Source organism: Odocoileus virginianus, chromosome 3, assembly GCF_023699985.2.
Source record: "Odocoileus virginianus isolate 20LAN1187 ecotype Illinois chromosome 3, Ovbor_1.2, whole genome shotgun sequence".
In the NCBI taxonomy this organism is placed as follows: Eukaryota; Metazoa; Chordata; class Mammalia; order Artiodactyla; family Cervidae; genus Odocoileus; species Odocoileus virginianus.
The window spans coordinates 6,415,501-6,423,172 of record NC_069676.1 but is presented as its reverse complement, the minus strand read 5'-3'; positions in this window follow the sequence as shown (position 1 = coordinate 6,423,172).

Sequence of the window (7,672 nt, the reverse complement as noted above, 5' to 3'; positions counted from 1 at the left end):
ATGAAGCACAGAATGAAGATCTGCATGAGATTCTACAGGGGACAAGGACATCAGCTTGCCTTGGCCCCAAAGACCCCAAAGCACCCCTTCCTCCTTCTCACCTGCTCTGCCTGGCTGTTGATGATGACCATGTGAGCACCCTCCTCAGCACAGCGACCCATGGCTTTGAGCCACGGGGGCTCATCAGTGGAAAAATTGTAGCTGGATCCCTGGAATGCCTTCCAGGTCTTTGGGCAGGACTTACAGGAGGATTCTGGGAAAGAGGAAAGAGGTCAGGTGGGCTGGGGCTGGTAGCTGCTCCAGTCACTGAATGGAGACACCAATGAAATGACTTGACCTTGACCCACATGTGCATCCTTGACACTTTGCAAAAGTGAAACATGCTAGCTTCCTAGTTGTTCATTCAAGGGACAGACATTATCAGAGGCAGCGTAATGAAAAACAGGATTGCCTCAGACTTTGTGTTAACATCAACCGTGACAGGGGTTTGATTGAAATAACCCACATGACAGATTCCTATGCTGCAAGAACCACTACCGTCAACAGTTCTGGAAAAAACAACCTCCCTCTCGAAACTCTGATCTTCACCACTCAAACCACCTTACCATCTCCTGCCCTCACAGCCTCCATTTGCCAGAAGATTTCTCCCCGAATGATGTCCCGTTTGTGTCCAGCATCTGCCAGGCCCTATGGAACTAAGAGACCCATAGAGAAAGGCTGATCAAAACCTGGTGGAAGATTTGTTTCCCAGAACATTACAGTAATTTAATTTATTGCTTACATTTAATGATGAGGATGAAAGGTTTTTGCTAAACCATGAAAGACGCCAGGATTCTTGGCCTCCAGAGGAGAAGAAGTCAAGCCGGGGCCAGAGACAAGGCTTGATCGCTCAGAGCTTTTGTGTAATAAAGTTTTATTAAAGTGTAAAAGAGACAGAGATAGCTTCTGACATAGACATCAAAAGGTGGCAGAAAGAGTGCCCTCCTGCTAGTCTTTAGCTGGATGTTATATGGCTACTGCTGCTGCTGCTAAGTCAGGTCAGTCATGTCCGACTCTGTGTGACCCCATAAACGGCAGCCCACCAGGCTCCTGTCCCTGGGATTCTCCAGGCAAGAACACTGGAGTGGGTTGCCATTTCCTTCTCCAGTGCATGAAAGTGAAAAGTGAAAGTGAAGTCGCTCAGTCGTGTCCGACTCTTTGCAACCCCACGGACTGCAGCCTACCAGTCTCCTCCGTCCATGGGATTTCCCAGGCTAAAGTACTGAAGTGGGTTGCCATTGCCTTGCAGCCTGCTAATTAAAGAAAGGAAAAACTCAGAGAATGGCACCAGGTCAGTCATCCCAGGCCATAAAAATGATTGATATGAATCTCAAAGAAAGGCAGATTTCCATACAAATGTATAGTTTCGTTAGCATAGATTAGGAGAACAATGTATAGCATACTGGTTTGTCAAGTCGGTTCTGAGCCTAAATCTGAGCCTTTAGGTGGAACCAACTTGGAAGACAGAGTTTGGGGTAAATGCATAGTACATTAACATAGCTTAAGACAAACATTTCCATAAGAAAAATGCATTGATTAACTCAAGATTTGAGAACAGTTAAGTTCAGGTGGAGCCAGGTGTCATTATGGCAACACAGAATTTTAAGAGAAACCTCTTTTTAAAAATTTGTATAGAGAAGGGAAAAAATATAACACTAGTTTGTTTCCTCCTGCCACTTAAGAGAGAGATAAAAATGTCTGACACTTGCAGCCTATTTCCTCCATTTGGAGACCCCTGGCCTTCCTGCCTGTTACCTTCTCAAAGGTATCTTGTCTCTTTGTTTATGTTTATGTTGCTATATGTTTGTTTTGGGGGTAGTTGACTTCTGTTGATTTTAAATTAAGTTAACTGAGTGGTTAATAAAGCAAAAGTCTTAATTAAAAAAAAAAAACCTGCTAGTACACAGGGGAAAGGGCTTTCTAGGTGGCCTTAGTGGTAAAGAACCCACCTGCCAATATAGGAGACTTGAAAGACGCTGGTTCAAGCCCTGGGTCGGGAAGATCCCCTGGAGGAGGAAACGGCAATCCACTCCAGTATTCTGCCCTGGAGAATCCCGTGGACAGAGGAGCCTGGCGGGCTACAGTCCATGAGATCCATGAGTCGGACACGACCCTGCATACATGGGAAAGAAGCCCACCATTCCAATCAGCACTCACGTCTGACATCCAGTTGCTTCAGTTCTTCCTTCATCTGGTTTATGAACTGCAAGACTAAGGAGAGAAAAGTGATCAACTCTAGAGCTTTAGACACACAGCTCTTTCACCATCTCCCAAATTCTCCAGGTTGAGATGGGGAGGGCAGTTTCTTCCTGAAGTCATACGCCCAAGAACATGGTCCAGCCACCCGTTACTCCTCCATCTCTCTCACAGCCCCATAAAACCCTCTTCTGAAGACCAGACTTGGGGTCCTAGTTCTGTTGCGAGAAAGGGGACCCCTTCCAGGGCCCCAAACAGGGCTCTTGTCTGACACTCGGAAATGAATTGTCCGAGGAGACACATGTGCTGACAAAGCAAGAGATTTCACTGGGAAAGGGCACCCAGGTGGAGAGCAGGAGGGTAAGGGAACCCAGGAGAATAGCTCTGCTGCATGGCTTGCAGTCTTGGGTTTTATGGTGATGGGACTGAAGAAGGAATTCATAGGGCCTGGACTCCATCTCAGGCCTGTCCGTGCCGATCGTGCTAGGCCGCCTCTCCAATGGACTCTGAACTCTGTGCTTAGCTCCTGTGGGAATGACAATGGAAAAGACCCCCTCTGGGCAGGTGAATGTTGAAGATCACATCCAGGTTACTCATTGCCTAAGAGAAAACAGACACTAATCACCCCTGCCTCCGGACAGTATCTATCAGAATGTAACCACAAGCTTATTGATTATTAACTGTTTGAACACATAACACGTGAATGATGGGGTTATTGTGATTGTATTTACCCTTCCTTTGTAAGCCTCAAGGGATTTGGGCTGGTGGGTTTGGACACGTACACATGGGTTATAAAAGATTTTCACAAATGCTGGTCAGGGTCCTTGGCTAAGAGGAGACTCTGCCTTGGGCCCGCTGGTGTAATAAACTGCACTCCACTATCTGCATTGTCCTTCTGAGTGAGTTTGTTTCCCGGAACACGTGGCTATAACAGGATTAGTTTCCGGATTGTCTTTAGCCCATCATTCTGATTTAGAGTCCTTCCTGGTGGTGCACGCCTTGTTCAGCCAAGATTGATGCCAGCGAGAAGGATTCTGGGAGGTGGTCGGACATGTGGTGTCTCCTTTTGACGTTTCCTGAACTCTTCTGGTTGGTGGAGACTTATTAGTTTTGTGTTCCTTACCAGGACCTCCTGTTGTAAAACAACTCATGCAAATGGTCACTCTGGTGCCTGGCCAGGGTGGGCGGTTTCAGTCAGGCTGCGTCCCCTAACAGTTCTATCTGATCACCTTTCCCACCGGCCCAGCCAACTTACCTTCAGCCAGGACTGCACCAAGGATCAGGGTCACTGCATGGCAAAAACCTTCCAGGGATCCTCCCTCCTGGGGAGGCTTTTGACCCTGCTGTATTGTAGAGACCGAAGCAAGAGGGAGTCATCACACTGTCAAGGAAAAGTGCTGAGATGGTACGAGGGCTGTGGAGGGCTGAGGCGGAATCCCTCACTGGAGTGGGAGGCGGTGAGTGATCACTGGTATCAAGGAGGGTGTCTGCTCCTGCCTCACCTGGGTCCCTGGGAAAGGGCAGAGATTTTTTCCCCCACTGATGTGCAGTCCTGCAGGCTGCTGCTCTCTGCGCCTATGTCCAGCTGTGGCCGCAGCTCCTTCTTCTAGCCACCCACAGCCCTTCTGGTGCTATTGAAGACACACCTTTCCTGTGCTGGAAAATACCACCCCCTTGTAAACCATCAGATATTCCTTTCCTGGCTCTGCAAAGCTGCAAAGATCTCTAGATGGCAGTTTATTACCATTCACGTTGTTGAGAGATGATACTGGCATGTAGGAGAAGGCATTTTGCTCCAAGTCTTCTCTATAGCTTTCATTTCCCTGCATGATAGTGGGGACAATAGTTGCCCCAGATATCTGCCTAGAGGTCCCTGGTACATCAGCCTTCTAGACTTCCAGTCACATTATTTTCCAAAGATCTTTTATTTTCTCATTGATGAGGCAGTGGTTCTTTCAACATAATAGTTATTCTTGTGACTTGTCTCTTTGTAACCAAAGTCCACCCATACACATTGATTTGTAACTTTACCTTTTTTTTTAATTTTTATTTTTTAACACCAAGAACATTTTGTATCAGAGTATAACCAATTAACAATGCTGTGGTAGTTTCAAGTGAACAGCAAAGGGACTCCGCTGTACAAATACATGTATCCATTCTCCCCAAAACCCCTCTCCTATCCAGCCTGGCACATAACATTGAGCAGAGTTCCTTGTGCTATACAGTAGGTCTTTGCTGGTTATCCATTTAAAATATAGCAGTGTTTACCTAACTTTACCTTTTAAATGGAGAATGAGATGCAGCAAAGAGGAGAAGCAAACTGATGTTGGTGAAGAGGCTCCTGTTTATCAAACCCACGTTAGGACACTTTTATACATCATGGTGTTTAATGTCTTTTTTCCTCTGAATACCATTATGATTTCTCTCTTTATCTTTGGGTTTTAGCAGCTAAGTATCTCTAGGTATGCATGCACAAATGTGTGCACATGCTTTTAGGAACACACACAGCTTAAGATTCAATGAGAAGCCCAAGTGCTGCAACTAGAGAATAGCCCCTGCTTTCCACAGCTAGAGGAAGCCCAGGTGCAACAGTAAAGACCCAGGGCAGCTAAAAGTAAACAAATAAATACATTTTTGAAAGAAAGAAAGTCAATTTGAAAGGACTTCCCTGGTGGTCCAAGTGGCTAAGATTCTGCATTTCCAACGTGGGGGGTTGGGGGGTGGGGGGAAGGTGGCGCTGGGCAGCGGGGGTTTGATCCCTGGTCAGGGAACTGGATCGCTGCTGCAACTAAGAGTGGACATGCCAAAGCTATAAAAATTCCACATGCTGCAACTAAGACCCAGTGCAGCCAAACGAGGTAAAATAAAAAAAAATTTAAGAAAAGAAAGTCAGATTGAGAGTGTGGACTCCTGGGCACTAGAAGAGGCTTTGCCACTGAATTTCATTCAGGAGACATAAACTGAATCACTATTGTGACTCCAGCAAGCCCTGGAGACACAGGAAAATTGCATCCAGTCCCAGACCCACCATCCTGCAGACCTAGCCCAAAGGCTGTGAGGGAGACACCTGCTGGTCACTTTGGGAAAATATAGAGAAAGGAATGCTTTCTCTGGTATTTAAAAAGATGAATGGGCCTTCTCTTGGCAGACAGCAAAGGAAGAGAAATTCCAGGCACAAGGTATGAAATCGAAAGTAGGAAGTAGGAATATGTGTAAATAGGTAGCTAGTGGGAAGCTGCTAGCTATCTAGGGAGCCCAAAACACAGGGAGCCCCATCTGGTACTCTGTGACAACCTAGAGGGGTGTGATGTGGGGTGAGGGTGGGAGGCAGGCTCCAGAGGGAACGGGTGTAAATGTGTGTACAGTTACAGCTGATTCATGTGGTACAGCAGGAACCAGCACAAACCAGTTGCTTTGTAAAGCAACTCTCCTCTGAGTTTATGTATCTATAATATATATTATACATATGTAAAATGTATATATTGTTGTTTAGTCACTAAGTCGTGTCCAACTCTTTGTGATCCCACAGACTGTAGCCCACCGGGCTTCTCTTTCTATGGGATTGCCCAGACAAGAATACCGGAGTGGGTTAGCATTTCCTTCTCCAGAGGATCTTCCCGACCCAGGGATCAAACCTCAGTCTCCTGCATTGGCAGACGAATTCTTCACCGCTGAGTCACCAGAGATGTCTATGTATATATAAAATATAAGGCAGGGAAATTCATGGCTGGACCATGTCCACATGCTGGGGCAGTGGGAGCATACCGGCCAGGAACGACATCTGAATTACAGGACTTGGAGTTTCATCCTGCAGGGAGCAGAGACCTGGCAATGCACTGGCTTAGGGAAGGGCTGTAAAGGCCCCGCCTATCCTGGAGTTGATCTGGAAGATGGCCAGGAAATATTATTTCAGCTCGTTTCATCCCCCAGATATTCCTCAGCCCCTGCCATGCACCCTTCCTCAGCGCCCTGCTCTGGCAGATGAGGAACTCATTCCTCCCTTAAGAGTAATGTTCTTCACCTAATTCTCTCTACCTCACCAAGACCTTAAGTTAATTTTTTCTTAATTAATTTATTTTTAATGGAAGGATAATTGCTTTACAATACTGTGTTGGTTTCTGCCATTCATCAACATGAATCAGCCATAAGTAAACATGTGTCTTCTCCCTCTCAAACCTCCCTCCCACCTCCCACCCCTTCCCATCCCTTTAGGTGGTTGCAGAGCCCCCGTTTGAGTTCCCTGAGTTATGCAGCAAATTCTCATTGGCTGTCTGTTTTACACATGGTGTTGTAAGATTCCATGTCACTCTCTCCAGGCATCTCACCCTCTCTGTCCTTCCCCTGGCCTGTGTCCATAAGGCTGTTCTCTAGGTCTGCATCTCCATTGCTGCCCTGCAAATAGGTACCTCACTACCATCTTTCGAGATTCCATATATATGCGTTAATATCTGATATTTCTTTTTTCTTCCTTTCTTTACTCTGTATAATAGACTATAGGTTCATCCACTTAATTAGAACTGACTCAAATGCATTCCTTTTTATGGCTGAGTAATCTTCCTTTGTATATATGTACCACAGTATCTTTATGCATCTATCTGTTGATGGAATCTATCTTGCTTCCAGGTCCCAGCAATCCCACTACTAGGTACATACCGTGAAGAATTGAAAAAGACACAAGTATCCCAGTGTTCACTGCAGCACTATTTACAATAGCTAGGATATGGAAACCCTTTAGTTAAGGAATGTGTTGGCAACTTCCCATGTGTATTTGATCTGGTCTCAAATATATGAATCTCGCAGAAAACCTTTAGCACTGATGACAATATAACAGTCGGATTTCCTTTTTATGTCTTTTTATCTGAATTGGTTTCAGAGGAGGAAAAGGGACTGTGACTGTCCCAGGAGTTTGTTGCATCTTCGTTGTATTTATCTTGCAATATCCTGAATGACGTTTGCACTTGTTTCTCTCTCTCCCTTGTTCAGGAAAGCTTAGAAATGAAATCTGAGCCCGTGATCTTTCATCTCTAGCACAAACTAGGTATGTTATGAATATTTTAGGGCAAATTTTCTATTAAGGATTGGATAGTTGGGACTTCCCTGGTGGTCCAGTAGCTAAGACTCTGTGCTCCCAATGCAAGGGGCCTGGGTTCAATCCCTGGTCAGGGAACTAGATCCCACATGTAGCAACCAACAGTTCACATGCTGCAAAGAAGATTGGAGATCTTATGTGCCTCAAATAAGACCCAGCACAACCGAACAAATAAATGTTTTTAATGGGATTACCTTATTTTTAAAAGAAAGGATTGGACAGTTAAGTTGAAGGGCTCTTCAAATCCTTGGTCAACATTTTGCTCTCCTCTTTTCTTAGATAAATAAAAGAACGAACCTTATGCTTGATCTGCTCTTTGATAACTGGAAAAAGTCAGAGCTGGCCACA